Source organism: Mustelus asterias, chromosome 11 (assembly GCF_964213995.1).
Source record: "Mustelus asterias chromosome 11, sMusAst1.hap1.1, whole genome shotgun sequence".
NCBI lineage: Eukaryota > Metazoa > Chordata > Chondrichthyes > Carcharhiniformes > Triakidae > Mustelus > Mustelus asterias.
Genome location: NC_135811.1, coordinates 22,474,039 through 22,496,757, shown reverse-complemented (window position 1 = coordinate 22,496,757; position 22,719 = coordinate 22,474,039). Strand labels below are relative to the sequence as shown.

The 22,719-nt window shown below is 42.0% G+C and overlaps 1 protein-coding gene and 1 non-coding gene across 2 annotated transcripts in view; both read left to right on the top strand.

The window, feature by feature from the left end:
- Positions 1–22,719, top strand: part of atrnl1b (attractin-like 1b) — an 887,738-nt gene that overhangs the window by 847,749 nt on the left and 17,270 nt on the right. The gene's annotated exons all lie outside the window — the stretch shown is intronic.
- Positions 16,987–17,093, top strand: LOC144501044 (U6 spliceosomal RNA). Its single transcript, XR_013499032.1, has one exon. It is a non-coding gene; the product is annotated as a U6 spliceosomal RNA (small nuclear RNA).

The window sequence follows — 22,719 nt, the reverse complement described above, 5'->3', positions numbered from 1 at the left end:
GACTAGGACGCGGGGGCACAGCCTTAGAATAAAAGGGAGTCACTTTAGAACAGAGATGAGGAGAAATTTCTTCAGCCAGAGAGTGGTGGGTCTGTGGAATTCATTGCCACAGAGGGCTGTGGAGACCGAGACGTTGAGCGTCTTCAAGACAGAAATTGATAAATTCTTGATTTCTCGAGGAATTAAGGGCTATGGGGAGAGAGCGGGTAAATGGAGTTGAAATCAACCATGATTGAATGGTGGAGTGGACTCGATGGGCCGAATGGCCTTACTTCCGCTCCTATGTCTTATGGTCTTATGATCTCTGGCAGCTCATTCCAGACCCTCTGTGTGAAAAGATTGCCCCCCTGCACCCTTTTGTATCTCTCCCTTCTCATCTTAAACCAATGTCCTTTAGTTTTAGACTCCCCTACGTTTGGGAAAAGATGTTGACTATCTACCCTTATCTATGCCCCTCATTATTTTATAGACCTCTGTAAGATCACCCCTAAGCCTTCTACGCTCCAAGGAAGAAGTTCCAGTCTATCCAGCCTCTCCTCAAACTCAAAACAAGTCCCAATAGCATCCTAGTAAATCTTTTCTGCACACTTTCTGATTTTATAATATCCTTTCTATAATAGAGTGACCAGAACTGTGCACAGTATTCCAAGTGTGGCCTTACTAATGTCTTGTACAACTTCAACAAGACATCCCAACTCCTGTATTCAATGTTCTGACCAATTAAACCAAGCATGCCGAATACCTTCTTCACCACCCTGTCCACCTGTGAGTCCACTTTCAAGGAGCTATGAACTTGCACTCCTAGATCTCTTTGTTTTATAATTCTCCCCAATGCCCTACCATTAACTGATTAGGTCCTGCCCCAATTCGATCCACCAAAATGCTTCACCTCATAATTATCTAAATTAAACTTCATCTGCCATTCATTGGCCCACTGGCCCAATTGATCAAGATCCCGTTGCAATCCTAGATAACCTTCTTCACTGTCTGCTATGCCACCAATCTTGGTGTCATCTGCAAACGTACTAACCATGCCCCATAAATTCTCATCGAAATCGTTAACATAAATAACAAATAACAGTGGACCCAGTACCGATTCCCGAGACACACCGCTGGTCACAGGCCTCCAGTTTGACAAACAACCCTCTGCAACCACCCTCTGTCTTCTGTCATCAAGCCAATTTTGTATCCAATTGGCTGCCTCACCCTGGATCCTGTGAGATTTAACCTTATGCAACAACCTACTGTGTGGTACCTTGTCAAAGGCCTTGCTAAAGTCCATGTAGACAATGTTAACAGCCCTGTCTTCATCTACCTTCTTGGTTACCCCTTCAAAAAATGCAATCAAATTTGTGAGACATGATTTTCCACTCTCAAAGCCATGCTGACTGTCCCTAATCAGTCCTTGATTCTCTAATTGCCTGTAGATTCTGTCTCTCTGAGTGCCTCCCAACAACTTACCCACTACAGACATTAGGCTCACCAGTCTGTAGTTCCCAGGCATTTCCCTGCAGCCCTTCTTAAACAAAATTTGCTACCCTCCAATCTTCAGGCACCTCACCTGCGGCTGTTGATGATTTAAATATCTCTGCCAGGGGACCTGCAATTTCCTCCCTAGCCTCCCACAACACCCTAGGATACATTTCATCAGGTCCCGGGGATTTATCTACCTTGATGCGCTTTTAAGACTTGACTGCTTGACCTATACTAACCAATTCTGCAGCTGTGTAACTGTATCTGGTGTCAATACATAAAATGTTATGAACAAATAAGCTAAGCAATAAATTATCATCAACTGTTAATCTTTTAACAGTAAGATTACTGTTAAAAGATTATTCTCTGTTACTCTCTTCTATAGGTTAATTTTCATACTCACTAGATTTTGCCAAATGAAACATCATGTAATTTCCAGAAGTCCACTTATCTGCAATTCACAAACATTCACTTATGAATAGCAAAGTGGCTAATACAATAGTGCTTGTACTCTTAAAAAATGTCAAACTTGTTTTCATCATGCTGTGCAGTTTGCCAGCAAAGGTTGATTTTGAAATTTAGCTCTCATAGAATCATAGAATTCTACAGTGCAGAAGGAGGCCATTTGGCCCATCGAGCCTGCACTGGCCACAATCCCACCCAGGCCCTATTCCCGTAACCCCATGCATTTACCCTAGTTAGTTCCCCTGACACTAAAGGGCAATTTAGCATGGCCAATCCACCTATCCCACACATCTTTGGACATTGGGAGGAAACCGGAGCACCCGGAAGAAATCCATGCAGACACGGGGAGAATGTGCAGACTCCGCACAGTGACCCAAGCTGGGAATCGAACCCGGGTCTCTGGCACTGTGAGGCAGCAATGCTATAACCAATGTGCTCTCAATGTTAAAAACGCATTGAGATGTGTATAAATGTCAGTAAGACTCTAAGCTGTCCATGAATAAGACTGATATATGCTCCTCAGGCTGATCAATGCAAAATGCTATGGAATGTTTAAACATTCTATATTGATTACTACATTTCTGCAATTAGTTCAATTTCAATTTTAGGAAACGGTTTTGGAGCAACTAGGTGTTAAAATGCTGCTTTGAGTTAAATTTTAAGGCATGGAGATGAACATTTCACACCGATGATAGAAATTCACATTGGAATTTAGATTCAGGTTTTACTTTCAATTTTTATTCTTTTGAGATTGCTTTGGCTGAGGCGAATAATGGGCAATTGTGGATAAGTTAACTGTGAAATAGAGCAAATAGCTCATCATCCCACCTGGAGTTCATGATGTTTCTCTTTCCTCCTCCCTCCTGCACCAAGGAATTGTTCCGTTGGGAATTAAATTTGCAGTCCGGGTCATTTTGAATATTTATGGCTGAAAGTGGTGAAGAAACTTCCAAAGGAGAGATGCTTATAGCTAGGATTTTTTTCCCGTCAACCCCGATCCCTCTCCTTGGAGTCTGTGGATTTGCTCAGAGTTTCTCAGTTGAACGGAACAGTACAAGTTAAAAACCTTCTACCAGTAGATCAGAAGCAAAATCAATGGCCGTTTGTTTGCACAAGAATGAAAACAAGCCGTAGTCTCAACTTCAAAGCCTTTTTTTGAGATTGTTAATGAAGAATAATAGTCAACTAAAATGTCATACAAAATGCAGAGGAGAATAAAAGCTCAAAGTTGAACCAAAAATTTTGAACAAAATGTTTTCATGATTGTTTGAGCTCTTCCCCCATATTGTCCAAAAAAATGAATTCAAATAGTATAAATTGTAAAACGATGTTAACTCGATTTTCATAAGGCAAATTGCTCACGATATTTGAAAAATAAAGAAACCAATAAGTCAGAATCAGAGGGAACAAAGTAACTATTCTTCCAATCTGTTCAGAGTAATAAAAATGTTGGAAAGCCTTGACTAACAGATCACACACAGATCAATATAACTTTTTTGAAAATTGCTAAGAGAAATGAAAATGGGGAGCCATTCACCAAATAATTGAGGAGGTTTTATTGTTGAGAATTGAAATTGAAGGCAACTTAACTCTGAATGGCTTTGGGAGTAATATCATTTTCTAGATGCTCCTCTATCAGAATTTATTTCAAAGTTTTATGAATCTCTCTACCTGGCTGAAGAAATCATTAACACATAAGAAGGTGCAAAGACTATTATTAAGTCAATTTTTTTTTCATTGGTTCCACTCTACTTACCATGGGTAAGTTTTGATCTTTAGTGTTTATGGTGCAGTGCTTTCCACGCCTGAATTTTCAGCCTATGAACCCGGAGCTGCACAAAAATAAAATCAGCCTCATGTAATGAATAAAATCGAGCAAAGCTCACAGGGATGGTTTATAGATCCTGGTCGTTTAAGAATACATGTCATTATATGACTCCTTCACCTTGCCTTAAAAGATGGAACCTTTTATTAGTTATTGTGGCTATGATAGGTAATTTGGTGCCTGTTACTCAGCCATTGCTTTTTAACATTTGAATTATAGCAAAGACTCTGAAAATAATTATTTTTAAAAAAATCTCTCCGCCCAGTTGACCCTGCCTCTTCTCACATCTGGGGAGTATTTTCCCAAATTGGGAGTACAATTCACTGCTATCCTAGTGATATCGATATAATCACACTTATGTGATCATATCTATCAATCAACATCCCAGAGGACTCCAGCACCATCCCTAGGTTTTCTGACAGACAGCGGAGTTCCATCATGTGTGGTGGCATAACTGAGTGAGAATGATCCCATAGGTCCTCAGCTTTGATTGTGGATGCTATTGATGCCACATGGCTTCAATTAAAACAAAGCCAAAGAGACCTCTCACTGACCACCATCTACTGCCCCTCTTGAAATTATGAATCCATAATGTTCCCTGGTAAATACTATCACGTGGAGGAAAATCAAAGGTGTAGATGTGTTGGGTTGCCAAAGACTGGCGACCAAGGGCTTGTAACAAACAATACTTTATTCAATGGCTAAGTAGCTACTCCATGCTTGTACCGTGCTCGCACTCTGGGGAAAACTCCTGCGCTCCTGTCTTGTGATCTCTTAAGTAACCACCATGACCACATGGTCTACAAAAGTCATAAATTAAACTCTGGGAATGGCCTTCACTATATCTTGTTGGTACCACCACTGATTGAGCTGAACGAGTGCTGAAGGCCATGGATGCAGCTGGGCCTATGATGGCGAGAGAGCCAACACGAGGGAGAAACCCAATTGACCTTGCTCGTAGCAGTCTACATTCACAGCCATATAATGTTAGGAGAAGCAAGCACTGCACTGTCCATGCGAAGACAAAGTCTCATCTTTATAATGACATGTGAAACACACTAAAGGCAGATCTGGTACACTAAAACTGGGAATCCGTGAGTCGTGGACCATCACCAGCGGCAGAATTTTATTTCACAATCTGTAACCTCACCCCTAGGCAAATTCCTCACTATTCTGGGCTCAACAAGCTGGGCGAATAACCAGTTTCATGGTAAGAGTGGAAGAGCATGCCTGGAACAGCACTGTGCATACCTTAAAATGAGATAATTGACCTCATGAATTGACAACACAGGCTGACCTGCATGCCAAGAACCAAAAACAATATTTTTTAGACAATTAGCTAAGTTGACCTACAATCATTGGATCAGATAAAAGATCTTTAGATGTACCGCATCCAGTCAAGAATGATGCTGGACCTCTATACAACAGCACCAGGGATCCAGATTCGATTCCGACTTTAGGCAACTGTGTGGAGTTTCCACATCCTCTCCCGTGTCTTTTTTGGTTTCCTAACACAGTCCAAAGATGTGTAGGTCGGGTGGATTAGTCATGGTAAATGTGCAGGATTGCGGGGATAGGGTGGGGGTGGGCCTGGGTGAGATGGTATTTCGGAGAGTCTGTGTAGACTCGATGGGCTGAATGGCCTCCTCATTCACTGACAGGACTCTATGGTTATATTTCAAACGTTGAAGTTTTGCATCATGGAAATTAGCTTTGCTTTTTATCAAACTCTTCTAATTAATGAATAGGGCATTACGTTTCAAAGTAGTAGTCCAAATGGTACAAATAACTAGCTAATGGTATCAGAAACTAATAGGTAATTCTCAAAGTACTTTCATATGGTGACCATTAAGCCTTGAATTGACAGTGAAATATATTTTCACTGTTGTGATGAGGAGATGCACTCTCATCTTTCTCAATCACACACACACATGCACACACTCACTCACTCACTCACCTCACTCATTCATCTCACTCACTCATCTCACACACATTCACCTCACACACACTCCCACCTCACACACATACTCATCTCACACACACTCATTCATCTCACACACACACTCATTCTCACACACACACTCCCACCCCTCTCACACTCCCACGTCACACACACACACATCTCATACATCTCTCACATATCTCACACAAACACACACACATTCATCTCACACAAACATACACTCACCTATTTGAGGCCTGACCTCTCTGCTTCTGGGCTCAACCACTCTTCACCCTGGCTCTGACTGCTCCTGCCCACCCTGGCTCTGACTGCTCTTGCCCACCCTGGCTCTGACTGCTCTTGCCCACCCTGGCTCTGACTGCTCTTGCCCACCCTGGCTCTGACTGCTCTTGCCCACCCTGGCTCTGACTGCTCTTGTCCACCCTGGTTCTGACTGCTCTTGACCACCCTGGCTCTGACTGCTCTTGCCCACCCTGGCTCTGACTGCTCTTGCCCACCCTGGCTCTGACTGCTCTTGTCCACCCTGGTTCTGACTGCTCTTGACCACCCTGGCTCTGACTGCTCTTGCCCACCCTGGCTCTGACTGCTCTTGCCCACCCTGGCTCTGACTGCTCTTGCCCACCCTGGCTCTGACTGCTCTTGCCCACCCTGGCTCTGACTGCTCTTGCCCACCCTGGCTCTGACTGCTCTTGACCACCCTGGCTCTGACTGCTCTTGCCCACCCTGGCTCTGACTGCTCCTGCCCACTCTGGCTCTGACTGCTCTTGCCCACTCTGGCTCTGACTGCTCTTGCCCACTCTGGCTCTGACTGCTCTTGTCCATCCTGGCTCTGACTGCTCTTGCCCGGGCCTCACTGCTTCCTCATCTTGGATCCGACCACTCTTTCCCATGCCACTCCATGTTCACTCTGATCTGTGCAAATTGAGTTTCGTGTTGTTTCCAGCTTGTTCAACTGAATGAGCTGGGAACAACACAAAATTCAAACTATACAGATCCGTGTGGCCCCCCACTGAACTCCTGGAAGCTTTCGTGGATTCCCAGTGTTCCGTGGAACGCAGATTGGGAACTCTTGTTTTAAAGAATCCACAAAAAAATTTGGTGGCACGGTTGGTGTTGTTTAATAACTGTAGGGCATAAAGCATATTGTTTTGTCATGCATTGTAAGTTTAATGTGCATAGTGGTTGTGCTAGGGAATGGACACTCGAGGATAATGATCCTGTAATATCCTTCACAGAGATGCTGAATGCACAAGTAAGGAATGGATGCTGTAAAGTAGAAAAAATGATGCATCAAATTGATTAAGCTGAAACCTCTTTCTTATGCATGTCTCATTTCATTGTGGAAAGCATTATCATTGAGGATTGTATTCTGATGACAGAGAAAGGAAGGATGTGATCAATCACTATTGGATATGGAGATATATACTTTGGAAATATCCAGCTAAGAAACATCCAGAGAGAAGCCGAACAGGAATGTTAAACTAGAATCAGTTACATCTTAGTATAATAGATGGTGTTCTTAAAGGAACAGGTATCCTAAAAAGGCGGACATAGACACCATTCAAAAAAAGATCTTTGGTATTTTTCAGAGAACCAAGCCCATAGAAATACACAAGGTCAAAAACCAGGAAACAAAGTGCTGCCACCAGCAGGAAAATCAGTCCTTTTCACGCTGGTCCTGACATCGCTAATCAGGTGCTATTCCACGGCACTTGGAAAGTTTTTGGAGAGGGGCAAGTTTTGCACTGGCCTTGAGAGAGGCGGGAACGCTGACCGATCCTGCTGCTCAGACACCAGAGCGCTCTCATCTCAAAGAACAGTGACTGTCATCCCCTCCGCCTCCCCGATTGCTCATCATGACCCCCTCACTCCCTGCAGACAAGGGGAACACGCCAAACCCTTCAACATGAAAGGAAAACCTCACCACGTGCCCCACCACCATTAAATGTTCAGATTATCCCCCCCTCAAACCCCCTACACAATGTAGGCATCAACATGACCCAAAGCAGCATCATTCCCCCCCGTGAGTAACATACCATTGTGGGATCACCAAAGGCCCTGCCCTCTTCAGGCCCCCCTTCAACACCCCCATTGGGTGAGCCAACTTGGCAATACTCTCTCGCACCCGGACATTTATAACCTGGCAGTGCCAACTTCAGGTCCAAACTAGGTCTTGGGTTACGCCTATGCTGACAGTAAACTCTACCCTTCAACATTTCACACTCCAATAATGTCCTGATACATTTGAAGTTTCAAAAATTGGACTATGGAAACATTTGGCTGAACTTTGCATGCTTTTGGCAGCCATATTTCCGATGGCAGGAGAAGGTAGGGGGCACATAAAATATAGTGGGCATTCATTCCACCACCATCCCTCCCACCCCTGAACACTCCCCCATAGTCTGGGAGTGGGGTGGGGTGCAAAAATCAGCATTCCACCACATTTAAATGAATAACAAGGCTCAGTTAGACTTGTATCAAGCCAATTGACTCTGATAATATGCTATCACGCCATAAAATGTTCGATGTGGGCAGCCAGGTGGGAGTGAGAAGTCCAATTTTTTAAAAAACAAATGCTTAAATACCGGGAAGGAAGTGGACGGTTGCACTTCTTGGGCTGCCCTTTGCCGATTGCAGGATGTTCCTTTAAGGGTCAGTTTCCCCCATCCCGACTTCCTTCCTAGCTGCTCCCTCCCTTATAGCCTGTACCACCCCCCACCCTCTCCCTTGACTGCCCAAACCCTCCCAGCCCAAAACACCAGATTTAGCTGCTCTGAAAAACCCTGGGTCTTAATCTTGCTTTTCTCCTGTTTCCCCAGCAGCAACTACTGACGTCCTCCTGGCACTACCACGACTGATTGAGCTGCTGGCCAAGCAGGTTGGCATAGAGCATGTCAGCTCCATGCCGACGTGGTTTCTGGGTTGTGGGGGGGTGGGGGCCTGCCATCTGCACCCCCGTATTATTCAGCCCTTGGTCTAAATGGGCCAGCTATGAATTGGTAATGGGATGTAGTTCTCGGCCAGAAACTTGCCAACACATTAGATGTGAAGTGTTTATTGATTATCAAGGCAGGGTAATTACTTGTTTATTATTTACAATCTTTGGAGAAAATTTACATCCTAACCATTTTCAGCTCAGTGCACAGTGTAAATTGCACCTTGTCAATACATCTTGCTTCAAAGCAGCACCATTTAATGTATGGTAACTCTTACTGCCCCAAATCCTTTCTGTGCGAGAATGGCCAAAACATTTCTGAATCATGGCCCCCAATGTTCAGGTTACGATCTGTTGCAGTTAAGATTCCAAAAAGCCTACCAGAATAGGAGAGCTAACCAGACTCAGAACAAACTTTGTATTTAATAATAGGATTCACCAAAAGCAAGTGTTACTTAGTCCACTAACCAGAAATGTGTGGCATAGTTTATCATGTTCCTTATTTAAAAAGGTTGTGAAGTTCAGTTGAAGTAACGTGGCATTTGCGATAATGGTTATCCTGTACACTCAGTTGATTTATGCAAAATTAAGCAGCTTAACAATTCATCTGACCTTAACCACGCTTAAGTGTTAATCATCCTCCTTTCAGAAAATCAGAGAAACATCCGTGAATATTAATATCCAGCCAATATGATAAAAAGGTCTTATTGTTGAATACCCTTAGTGATACTACCATATATCTAAACATTGAGTAGCAAAAGTATACTTGAGGCAAGTATGCTTTTCACTATCCGCCTCCAGGATAATAACCTGAGAGAAAACTAGGATTGAATGAATTTTCTAACAGGTTTTACCAAGCCCACTTTCCACATTTTCTTGGCCTTTTCATTCTATAGGTTCTTGCTGTGTAATATTCATTTACTCTTTATATATTTTAATGGAGATAGGAAGTTTATGTTTCTTTTTATAAAATATGGTATTTATCAGTCCATATAAAACTGCACTTTAATACCTTATTATATTTGGAGTCCACTTGTCACTGATAACACTTTTAGTATTTACTACAGACTCGAGGCAATTCTTGGATCAAAATGTCACTGATTTTATTTTATTCTTTTGTAAGATGTGAATGTCATTCAACAGGAACTGGTTAGATTCTCTCTTGTTGGAGATGGTCATAGCAGTCTTAAGATTATGGCACAAATATTACTTGCCACTTATCAGCCCAGGCCTGAATGTTATCATTTTCTTGCCTCAAGCGGGCACAGGCTGCTTCATTATCTGACAAGTTGCATATGAAACTGAATACTGTGCCAACTAATATCCCCACTTCTGAGCTTATGTTGGAGTGAAAGTCCTTGATGAAGCAGTAGAGGATGGTTGGGCCAAGGACACTGCCTTGAGGAACTCCTGCAGCAATGTTCTGATCTGCTGATTGGCCTCCAACAACCACTAGTTCCTTCCTTTGAACCAGGTGTGACTCCAGCTAGTGGAAACTTTCCCCAAGATTCAAATGGCTTTAATTTTACTTGGCTTCTTGATGCCACATTCAGTCAAATACAGCCTAATGTAAAATTAGCTCATTCATTCACATTTGGACTAAGGTTTCTATCACTCTGCTGAAGATTGAGACCACTCTATCAGTTTGCCACTCAATCATCATAAAAAGATGGAAGATGCTATGGACAGTGCTAAAAAGCTGCAATTCCTCCCCAGTACCCTGCTCACTGATGCTCAGTATGGCTTCAGTTCCACATGGCTCTGGACCTTATCATAACCCTCGTCCAAACATGAACAAACAGGCTGAATTCCGGAAGTGAAATGTATCTCTATGGATAGAATTCCAATCATTTTGAGGGAGGTAGAACCATTAATATATGTACCTGTAAATATGTTCTTTTTTGTTCTATGATGCTACTGAAATCTGGAGCATTGCCACCACTGAAGTAGACAATGGTAGTGAATTAGTTTGTGATGTATCAAGCATGAGCTCTTGTATTTAGTTAGCCATTTGTTGTTTTATGCCCCTTAGCTATATTGAACTGAGAACTACTTTGCTCTTTCATTATCTTATTCTTCAAAACATGATAAATTTCAGGTTAAGACTTGTGACAAAGCCTTTGCATTCTTTGCATTTTAGTACAAACTGTTGAAATGCAGAAGATGAGAAAATAAATTGTTACAATTGGTGAGCTGATCTTTACACCATTCAATGATGAAGCCTGGTAGACTCAAGTACATCTGAGGGCTCACATATGCAGCTAATACCTTCTTCCAATCATTATGGTACAAGACTGCCACTTGTGCCTCAACAGCAATAGGGACTATGTTGTGAAAGAATACTTTCTTGTTGGCATCCCACTGCAATTGCCTCATGGCTTCTTCCATATTGCTGATAAATGCTACAATATTGGCCCAGAAAAAATGTGGGGTCTTTATGAAGTGAACTGGCAGTCAGAAAAACAATTGATATTGATCTGGATCATAGCTCAAAGCTATTTCATTCTTTGTGACAATAATCTTGAATAAAACAAGTGCACTGTGCAGCTATTCTATATTTGAACATGCTTTGAGAGAAATCCCTGCCTGTGTTTTGAAATCTCACATAGTGCTCAGAAAGTTATCAATCCCTCAGGAATGGGGAGGTGCTGGTCTTCAAAACTTTGTATTTTGTCCAACTGGTAGGTCTGTGTGGACACACCCCCACTCAATACACCCACACAGAGGTAGGCTATAGTTGCAAGATAGCTCTGTGACTTAACCATCCATTTGGAAGCTCGTGACCTGAAGACTGTGGGGGTAAATGATCCTTTGTGTGGTGAGGTGCCCAACATAAATATGATATTCCCAGGAAAATTATATGTCTCATTCATCAGTTTAACTCTGACGTGGGATTCAATGCACACATGCATGAGCAAAGTTGGAATAGTGGGAACTGTATCATTTATCAAAACTATCTACCAGCAGAGTTATGATATCTTTATTCCACTAATGGAGATTTTTACTTCCAGACCAGATGTTTTGCAGTATTAATTGTGATTAATTATGAGGCAAACCCACAATAAAAACAGATCACTGAGCACTCAAAACAAAGTCTTTGAATTTTTCAAGTAAACTGATGAAAAAGGATGACTCTTGGAGGCTCGGTTAAAGAAACAAATTGGTTTCATGTTCATATACATTGGCCCAGTGTTCGTACACCCTGGCCGATAAGCTAAGACTAGGTGTGCATGGGAAATCAAAGTTCCTTAACTAAACATACCATATCCCAGAAGGACTATTTTGCCAGAAATATATCCCTTGAACTGTAGGATTGTGGGTTGATGTGCATGCAAGTCTATTTGATATGGAATATGTCCTTCTGGGAAGTAATATGAAAAGAAGTAAGATCAATTATTGATAAGTCTGCTGGGTATATTAGTGGACTATTTCGTTGCAGTTGTTCAGCAATGTATTTCTGTTGGACGGAGGTTTCATGCATTCTCTCAGAATCATCATTCATCAGAAACTTTTGAGTAGAAGTAGAGTGCTAGGACTAAGAGAGTAAATTGCCTGAAATGTTCAAAATCGCTTCATTTCCCAATGATTATTCATTATTCCACACCGCAAGGCCCCACAACCAACAATTAACGAGATGAATCATCGGATAACCCGACAGAATGGGCTCCTCTGTGCCATGAATCTTTCCATGTTACTACATAATCTAGCAGTGGTGGAAGTAATGAGAAGCAACGTTACTCAGGACACTAGGAAAATACTTGCACTTTGAATAGTGACATTTGCAGCATTCCTTTGAACAGAGTGGTAGGACGTTTGTTTAACTTTTAATTTGAAAACTGGCAATGCAGCATTCCCATAGAACTACGCCGATTATGTCCTGGAGTGGATTTGAACCCATGAGTCCCTGAATCAGAGACGACTCCACTACCAACTGAGCCAAGCTGACTTGTATAATTTTAGGTTCCCATTATTTAACGCTGAAGATTTATACACTGGAAGCTTGTATTGTATGTATAGGCTGCAAAAGCAGCATAAGTTTAAAAGAACCACTTACATTTCTTCTGAAACACACCAATTGTCAGACAGCATTCCTGAAAACAATATAGGCATTCACTGCTCCCTCCTTCAGAAGAATGGGCGGATTTTCCGGTCATGCTCGCCCCGAAACAAGAAAATCCTGCCCGAGGTCAACAGACCTTTTCATGGTCTGCCCCTTGCCCGCTACGATTCCCGTGGCGGGCGGATCAGGAACATTCACCGCATTATGTTTTTTTAATGGAAGTGGGTGCTGCAGTTTTACAATTTATTCTAAATATTTGTCAAACTAAAATCTTTCATTTCTCATTCCATGTTACATGACACCTGATTCCAAAAAAATGTAATTGGGGCTGTGGGAAATTTGTGGTCTTGTAATATTTATTTACATTTTTGATCATTTGTATTGCTCCTGTCTTCCCAGAGGCCTCATATTTGCAGTATTATTCTTAAACTTGTGCAGCAGACACCAATGCAAGCTTTTGAGACTGCATGAGGAATTTTTCACAGGTCGCTGTTGGCATTTTGAATTTTATTGAACAGCCTGTTGTTTTACCAATGACACAAAATTACTGAAGTAACATGCAGACAGCATTTGGCAGTATGGCCAATTTTCAGTGCAGCAGAGTAATGATATTAATACTGGAAACTGCATACGTGCCGCATGAATCTTAAATAGCCATCATTATGATTTATATTTGAGAGATCCTTATGTGGCAAAGGAAGTTCTCTTTGCAAGCAACTCATTTAATGACCACAATTAGCAATTAAACAGTTTATTAAAAAATCTTACCTTTTTATGTGACTACATAATGTATAATTGAAATAAATCAGTACGAATTTTGATTGTAGTGAAAAGATAGTTACTTATGGTTTAGTTGCAATGACTAATGCGGGCAGCATGGTGGCACAGTGGTTAGCCAGGGACCCGGGTTTAATTCCAGCCTTGGGTGACTGTCTGTGTGGAGTTTGCATGTTCTCCCCCTGTCTGTGTGGGTTTCCTCCGGGTGCTCCGGTTTCCTCCCACACTCCATAGATGTGCAGGTTAGGTTGATTGGCCATGGTAAATTGCCCCTGAGTGTCCCAGAATGTGTAGGTTAGGGGATTAACGGGGTTATGGGATTGACGGGGTTATGGGAATAGGACCTGGGTAAGATTCTCTGTCGGAGAGTCGATGCAATGTCGATGGGCCAAATGGCCTCCTTCTGTACTGTAGGAATTGTACAAGTCTATGAAATATTGTGTTTTGGAATTATCAATGGTTTGCTCACCAGAGCACCTATATACAGGCCCAACATTACTGTGGCAGAGCAATCACCATTATCCATTGTTAGTTGGACATGCCTTGCCTATTTAATAATGGTGATATTTTGCCCTGCAAGTTGCTGGATATGTGAGATGGATATAGAGTGGCATCCTGAACAGGATATTTGTGGTCTGAGTGAACAGGCAAACAACTGTCTATCTCCTTAACTAACCAGACTAGAGGATTCGAAAATGAACACTGCAAGTTCTGACCAAGGAAGTATATGTTAGAGTGGGGGAATTCAATGTCAAATCAGATATAGGAAGAGAAGGGAACGAAAAAAAAATCAAAGCGAGAAAAAGAATACAGAAATTGAAAGCTGAAAAAATGTTGTTTTCAGATCGTTTTAATCTCCAGCAACAATTAAAATCTGAAGAAATGAGACACTAGTTATATTTATTTCTCAGTGGCAGACAGGCTGTTTTTAACAGGAAACTTAGCACTTTTTAAAAGGGGTACTTTGACAGAAATGGACAGGATCTGACTTTCCATGGCAAATTGAATTCATATCTTGTCATGCAAGTACAGAAACCTCATGCTTTTCATTGCATTTCAATGGTGAGCCATGAAGCATGGCTACTTAGGTCAGGTTCTGGCGAGAAAACATTGACAGAGAAACTTGCACTAATAAAAATTCTGACCATAAACCTTCCTTCCTATTGTCATGATTTTCCATCATGTTTTTCTGTCATATTTGCTGTCATAAATGGCTATGTCAACTATCTCGATTTACAGTCCACAAGGTGGCTCAGTGGAACAAGTTTTAAAAGTCTTCCACAACTTCATCACCATCTTGGATAAAAAGGTTAAAGTCACCAACTCAGAATTGAGCTAATGAGGAAAGGAAAAAAGATACCTAGTTATTCAGCCTACACCCATTTTTTTAAGGATGCATTTCTTCCTTTCCACTGCTCACCTATTTTCTGTGTGTTTTCATATGCTAATTATACCATATGAACACACTATTCCACTCAGAATAGAGCTCAAGAGGATTTAATAGAAATTATAGCTAAATGCTGCAATTTTTTATGAAGCGTTGAAACCTCTTGTCAGTGACTCTGGTTGTGATATATAATTAAAACAATTACTTCATCAAAAAGCTTTCTGCTCTCCTGCCTTGTATCTGACAGTGATTTCTGCTCTGTTACTTTCTGTTTGAAAGTGAAACGATTACATTTAGTTAAATGTAAGTACAACCTAGCAGTTATATGTGAACATGGTGGAAAAACATAGCATGGCTTCCCCTTCGTCATGTTCCAATTTCTGCACATCCCATTATAAAGGTTTATACTTACTATAAAGGCGGGCCATCATTTATTTGTGAATGCTTCTGGATCTTACATCGTTCTACTTCTGGTAGAAATAGAGATGTTAGGTGATTGGAAAATGGAGAGAGAGGCGTGATGATGGTCATAATTGGGTACCATGGGGGGAGGTAAGAAATTCCCCTTCAGTGAACACACCAGTCCAGGCCAGGCAAGTTCACAGAAACCTCCAGAGCTTTAACTGACACGTTAATCTGTCTCACTAAAGAAAATTGATGGAGGAAAATTGTCATGGGATTTGGAATTCTTCCCATTCAGCTCCAGTAAACCCTGCCTGCTACCAGTGTCCTGTGCTGCTGTAGAGTTTTACCTTATTTTACTCTGGCCATGCACATTGTGGGGTCCCTAAGTTTTGGTTCTGCCAACTTGCACCTAAACTCAATTGAGAGTATGCGCTCAATATTGGGTAAATAGAAATTCTACTAGTTTTGACTTCTTCATGGCTGATTGAAGACTGTTATACATGTTGATAAGTTTCATTATGTGTTAGATATCCTGCTGACAAAACAATATACAGTTCTGCACAGTGTGCCAGGTGAGCATATTCCTCGCAATAGGGTTTAAGGAGAATCAGGAATAAAATTGGTTACCACTCTACTAGAAAAAGAATGCTTTCTAAGAATAGGACATGGAGAAGTAAGTCTTGGTTCACAGCCAATAAATCGTAAGTTTTACTGTAAGGACTTGTTGGGTGGGATGGACAGGATAGGCCGAGTGGGTCCCTTCTGGGACACATGATGGCACAGTGGTTAGCACTGCTGCCTCACAGTTCCAGGGATCCATGTTCAATTCCTGGCTTGGGTGACTGTGTGTATGGAGTTTGCATGTTCTCCCCGTGTCTGTGTGGGTTTCCTCCCGGTGCTCCGGTTTCCTCCCAAGTCCAAAGATGTGCAAGTTAGGTGCCTTGGCCATGATAAATTGCCCCTTAGTGTCCTGGGATACATAGGTTAGAGGGATTAGCGGGGTAAATGTGTGGGGTGACGGGGATAGGGCCTGGGTGGTTGCAGATTCGGTGGGCCAAATGGCCGCCTCCTGCACTGTAGGGTTTCTATAGTTTCTGTGGAGTTGGAAGGTCTGAAGTTGCTACTCTGGTTGAAAGATTTTGGGAAACTTTAACTCCATGTTACAATTTTAAGATGTGAAAAATGGCTCAAAGCTGAATAACAATTCAGTTATGTCTCTGGAAATCAGTATAATGTAAAAAGGGCATTATCTTCCTGAAAATATACTGGCATGTCTTTATTATCGGTGGAATCTTTCAGAGGCAATTGAGGTCTCAGCCACTGGCTGAAGAGCTGGCAAGAACCCCATGTCATCGTTTTTCGAAAAGGTCTGCCACACCTTTTCCACTCGGGCACTTGATTGGGCAGCAGCGAGCCTTCCCTAGACCAAGGACCACCTGCCAAGAGCTGCCAGCTGGTCACTCTATTAAAAGGCACTGGGGCAGTGGTGGCTGCTGCCGGTACTACACCCTCCTGAGGCATTGTATCACAACTGGATCCCAGGCCAGAGGCAAGTGAGGGGGGTCGGCAGCAAGGGAAAGGGGGAGTTGGTTCTCAGCAGGCCCATTCCATTTTTCCCAACGCCGAGGTCCTCGGTAAGGCAATGAGTGCCTTTGAATGAGAGACACTACCATTTAAGGAAGCCATAAGCAACCATGTGCTTGATTCGGCAACACATATGCTAAAATTGGAACGTTACAGAGAAGATCAGCATGGCCCCTGCGCGAGGATGACATACAAATTTGTGAAGCGTTCCATATTTTGGTTCAGTCGGGCAGTATGGTCGGTGCAGGCTGGGAGGGCCGAAGGGCCTTTACTGTGCTGTAATTTTCTTTGTTCTTTATCATACGAACCTGTTTGTCCAGTGCCCTGCATGCTAAACCCCCGCCTGCCACTGGGTTTATAGCATTTTTGGTTAAACAAATAAACTGAATCGACAAATTGAGGGACAAATTAAAAAGACGGCCCCTTGAAGGGATCATGCGTCATAATAAAAAGAATCACAAAGGAAACTTAACAACATCAAATCAAAATGTGATTAAAGCGTCAATGAAATACCCCAGCAGCCGGCAGTGCCTTCCGTGCACGGCATCCCTCAATGTGCTAGCGGAGCCACTGGGTTTATAGTTAAATGGTAAAGGGCCTCAATTGGTGGCAGAACAGGAAGGCTCTCCAGTAGCCTTCCCACCATGGACTTAATTGAGGTAGAGATGGGATAGTGGTGGGAATCCCAGCTGCCATCCTCCTGCCCAATTAAATGCCCCCCACCCACCCAAAAGAATAACCCCTCACAAGATCCTGCCCTTTGATTACAAGCATGATGATGTGGTATAACTTGTGTCACACCAATTGATATAATTGTAGCAGAATTGCTGCATGTTTTTTCAGTTTTTTCCTAAGACTTGGTTTGCCACTCAACAGCCGATTTAAAAACACAGAATCAAAATCTACTTGGCCAGGACTTTTGCTTGGTTTTCTGTGACACATCTTCAAATTATTCGTGACTTATTCACGAGACGCAATATACCTCCAGTCTGCATCTTAGACCTAACTGTACAGTTATCATCAACACTATCTTGTCAGGTATGCCAACATTTTCTGGCCAAGAAATGGATGCTTAAGTAAGTTGCTTCAATGAATGTCAGCATACGTTTATCCCACTTGCTGATATGATTTAACTGAAAGTTAGTCATGACAAGGAATCAAAATTGTCAGGCTGTTTAAAATCATTAATGTAACAGTGATTTATGTGTTTTTATATTAACTAATTAAATTCTGTTATACGGCAATCAGCAACAGGACTTGAAAATATATCATGCCAAATAGAGCTGCATCAAAACAGATTTAATAGCCAGTAAGAAATCCCATTTTCATGTTGGTCTGCATCGGCACAGTAGAATAGAGCCCAGGTTGTATGAATTTCCTTTCCACCTGTAAGAGGACCACCATAAGGTCAGCTCTTGAGATGAAACCTGGGCTCATTATCCAATTATCATAATATTACATAATAATAAGATAAAAGCAAATTACTCCGGATGCTGGAATCTGAAACCAAAAGAGAAAATGCTGGAAAATCTCAGCAGGTCTGGCAACATCGGTAAGGAGAGAAAAGAGCTGACGTTTCGAGTCCAGATGACCCTTTGTCAAAGCTTTAACAAAGGGTCATCTGGACTCGAAGCATCAGCACTTTTCGCTCCTTACAGATGCTGCCAGACCTGCTGAGATTCTACAACATTTTCTCTTTTGGTATCGTAATATTACTGTTAGTGGAAAAAAAATAAATTTGTTCCAGAAATTGTTTGTGGAAGTCCAGGGTGAGGTACAAATAGATCATTCTTTAGTACATCACTTTTATGATCACGAGGGAGAACATTAACTTTTAGAAGTAAATTCAAGCTCCTAATTTTTAACTGAAACATCCACGCCATAAATTTTCACATTTTAGACAAAATCTTCTACTGTACATGAGTTAAACAAATCAAGTCCTTGTTTACCTGCTGCTTTCAAAGCTTTCTATGATCTGGAACCCATATCAATAATCTAAACCCCTTATGAAGACAACTGTAGACATCACAGGAGGAATTCTCGCATGCCCCCACAGTGGGTTCAATGGCGGGCAGGGGGAAGAATTCAGCAGCAGACCCAAAAATCAGTTATATGCTGTTGTGAATTTGCCATGGGATCTTCCGTTGGTGTCCGCCATGGTGGATCAGGGAACCCACTAGTGGCCAATGTGAAACTGATTTGCCTCCCGCCAATGGGATGCAGATGAAGTGCCAATCAGAATTATCCACCCACGCCTGATTCTCCGTGACACCAGTAGAAAGACGTATCAGTCCAGAACACGTCTGGAACAACATGACTGCAGAAGTTGGGTCTAGGCTGAAGAATGTCTGGGCTGCATCTGGAGTTTAGGATGGAGGCTGCCAATGACCTTAGAACCACAGCAGTCTGTGGGGGGCGCATCTATCAGCTTCATTGTCATCGAGGAAGTCTATCTTCCAGCGTTAGAGTGTTCCTGGAGATCCATCTTCTTTCTTGCTGGGCCGATGATGTTAGGCGGCTTTTCAATTTGGCACCCAGGTAGGACAGCAGGATGCACGCAGTCAAGCCCATCCCCGCCACGGAATACAGCACTAAACTCCTGGGTGCATAATTAATGAGGTCGGGGCCAGAGGATATGGTGTGATTTCTCGTCTGCCTCCACAGCACGAAACACTCCCTATCCCCGCCCCCGCCATAGGACATGGTCCCAGCTGGGAAAGTTCTGCCCCTTGGCTCTGTCAAAACTCAGAAAGGGCCACCTATTGTTTACTGTTTTCACACCTCTAACCCCTTTAAGTAAACAATAGCCATTCTTTCAATTGCAACTCTTCTAGGGTTTGTTAACCGGTTTCTCAAACCTGGGTTTTTACCACTTATAACTGGCTGCGATCTAAATGTCAATATCTTGTATCTATCTTATGAGCATTTTTCACTTTGTTTTTTGTTGTTTTCATATCTTCACAAACTTCCCCTCAAGAACAGTGGAAGGATTCACAGGTTGATAAATAACTGGACAGATCATCAAGTGAATGCTCCTTCAATAACCCTAACTATTCTTATACCAAACAGTAAGGTGGCTAGTCCTCTAGGGCAGGAGGAATTTCTGGGCTTTGACAAGACAGTTGATGGAAGAGGTGGCAGGAGGTGACCAGCACCCATCCCACCCCCACCAAAAAATCTTGATGAATGTTAACTCCGAAATCAGGGCAGACTGTCCAGGGCAGGGTTCAAGTCTTGCATCCTCTGACCAAGTTCAGAATACAGTAAGAAGTTTAACAACACCAGGTTAAAGTCCAACAGGTTTATTTGGTAGCAAAAGCCACACAAGCTTTCGAAGCTCTAAGCCCCTTCTTCAGGTGAGTGGGAATTCTGTTCACAAACAGAGTTTATAAAGACACAGACTCAATTTACATGAATACTGGTTAAAAAAACAACCAGTATTCATGTAAATTGAGTCTGTGTCTTTATAAACTCTGTTTGTGAACAGAATTCCCACTCACCTGAAGAAGGGGCTTAGAGCTTCGAAAGCTTGTGTGGCTTTTGCTACCAAATAAACCTGTTGGACTTTAACCTGGTGTTGTTAAACTTCTTACTGTGTTTACCCCAGTCCAACGCCGGCATCTCCACATCACAAGTTCAGAATAGGCATATTATAAAACTCTGTAATATGGCACAAAGTGAAAGAAGTCAGGGCACAAAAGGTGATACTGTGGCAGTGGGAACATTTTTATAAAGTTAATAGTTAAAGTTCAGTATTACAAATATTGCGAAACTGTAATTATGCATTTCATTTGTACTGTATCTAGCCTTCAAATACTTGGTATCAGTACTGAGTGTAATATGTGAAAATCCCAGGACTAACATCCATCACTTTAATAAGATTTTTAAAGATCAACCATGAAAAAAAAAGTATATGGTAAAGAACTACTGATTTTAAGGTAAGTATTTAACTTTTAAAAAAATTAACTAAATGGATCAATAAAAATACATATCAAGTCACAATCACATTCCAGTAGATTCCCATCTAAAAAAGAGAATGAACATCAATGCTATTGCCATGTTCTGAACCAAACATTCTGATTTAAGTCCACTGGCCTTCTAAGTTACACTGTCTGCTTTGCCGCTGATATAACATGCATAATTTATCGCATTCTTCCATAGACAGGAAAACATAAAATTCTGTAGAATATTTTATATTGCTCCCAAAAGCAACCTGGTGTAGATGGTTTAATAGTTTTCAAAAGAGTCAAATTATACCAAAAATTGGGAGGGATTACCAACATCTCATTAAATTCAAAACCACATAGAATCATAGAATCCCTACAGCACAGAAGGAGGCCATTCGGCCCATCGAGTCTGTACCAACCAGAATCCCACCCAGGCCCTATTCCTGTAACCCTACGTATTTACCCTGCTAAACCCCCTGACACTAGGGTCAATTTAGCATAGCCTATCCATCTACACCTAACCCGCACATCTTTGGACTGAGATTTATTTTCCTACAGATTGTAGACTCCACTATCTGTGTAACACAGACTTGTGCCAAATACTTTGTGTAATATAAATTCATCACAATTGAAAACATTGAATTTTCGTGTGACAACATTTTTTAAATTAGAAGTTTTAAAGAATTAAAAGACTAAACTGCTGTGCAATATTTCCAATGAGGTGTTTACTGTAAAATGTGTGTAGTTTGACAGGTCTCAAGAATGGATTCTTACTCTTGTATAGTTTAACAGTGTGTTTATTAACTACTAGTAACTATATGCATATGTACAGAACAAGGTCTAAGCTAGGAGTTGCCTCTATGCTTGCCTCTACCCCTGTCTCTGTCCAGTCCCAGACTGCCCTCAAGACTCTGATCTTGTGTCCCTTTACATCATAGTGCAGGCTGTACCACCCATTCCCAAGTTAGCCTTTTCTATGGCAGGCCCTTATACTACAGAGTTAACATCTTGGCTGAAATAACAGGCAAAGGAAAGGAATTGAACTCAAGCATTAACAAGCCTGAATGGCAATATCATACAGTGGGGATAATTATCACCTTCAGAGATTTTCACCCGCTTGTTGAACCTGCCTGATTTTCATCCCAACAGAGGTATTATTAGCTGCTGCTGAAAGGGTTGCCTTCGTATCTGAAGTATAATTCTGGCAATCCATGCTCTGCTGGGATAGATGATTGCCTTAACATTAAAATATCGTGGCTGGGATCTGGGAATTGTGCAGTGAACTGTGTGATATGGTGTTGGTGGTTGATAACCAGCTATACATTAAATAGAAACCTTTCTGCTCATGTAAGGAAAGCATAAAGAATAAAATGTATTTTGTGTAGAATTTATCGGGCGGGATTTTTAGGCCTTGCTCGTCCCGAGACCGTAAAATCCCACCCAAGGTCAATGGTCCGCCCGAGGACATGTTCCGCCCCTCACCCACTCTGATTCCAGTGGCGGGCGGGGCAGTAAAATTCCGGCCATCATGTCCAAGATATCCCAAAAATATCACAATCAATGCATCATTTTTGAAATGTTGTCATTATAATGGCGACAGGTATGACACAACAAACAGTTTCTTGATTTTCATCAGTTGTGATTTAGGGATTGTCGTCCAGACCACAAAATTAAATCTGCTAGACATTGAATGGTACCTTTGGATCCATTACATCTCTGAAATTGAGGCCAGAATTTTACCGTCTCGCCCGCCTCGGAATCGGGGTGGGCGAGGCTCACAGAACAGAAATCTCCATTGGCCTCGGGCAGGATTTTATAATCTCGCCCAGGTGAGGTCGTAAAATCCCGCCCTAAGAGTTTCAGATCTTACCCAAAGGATTGTATCCCAACAATGAAAC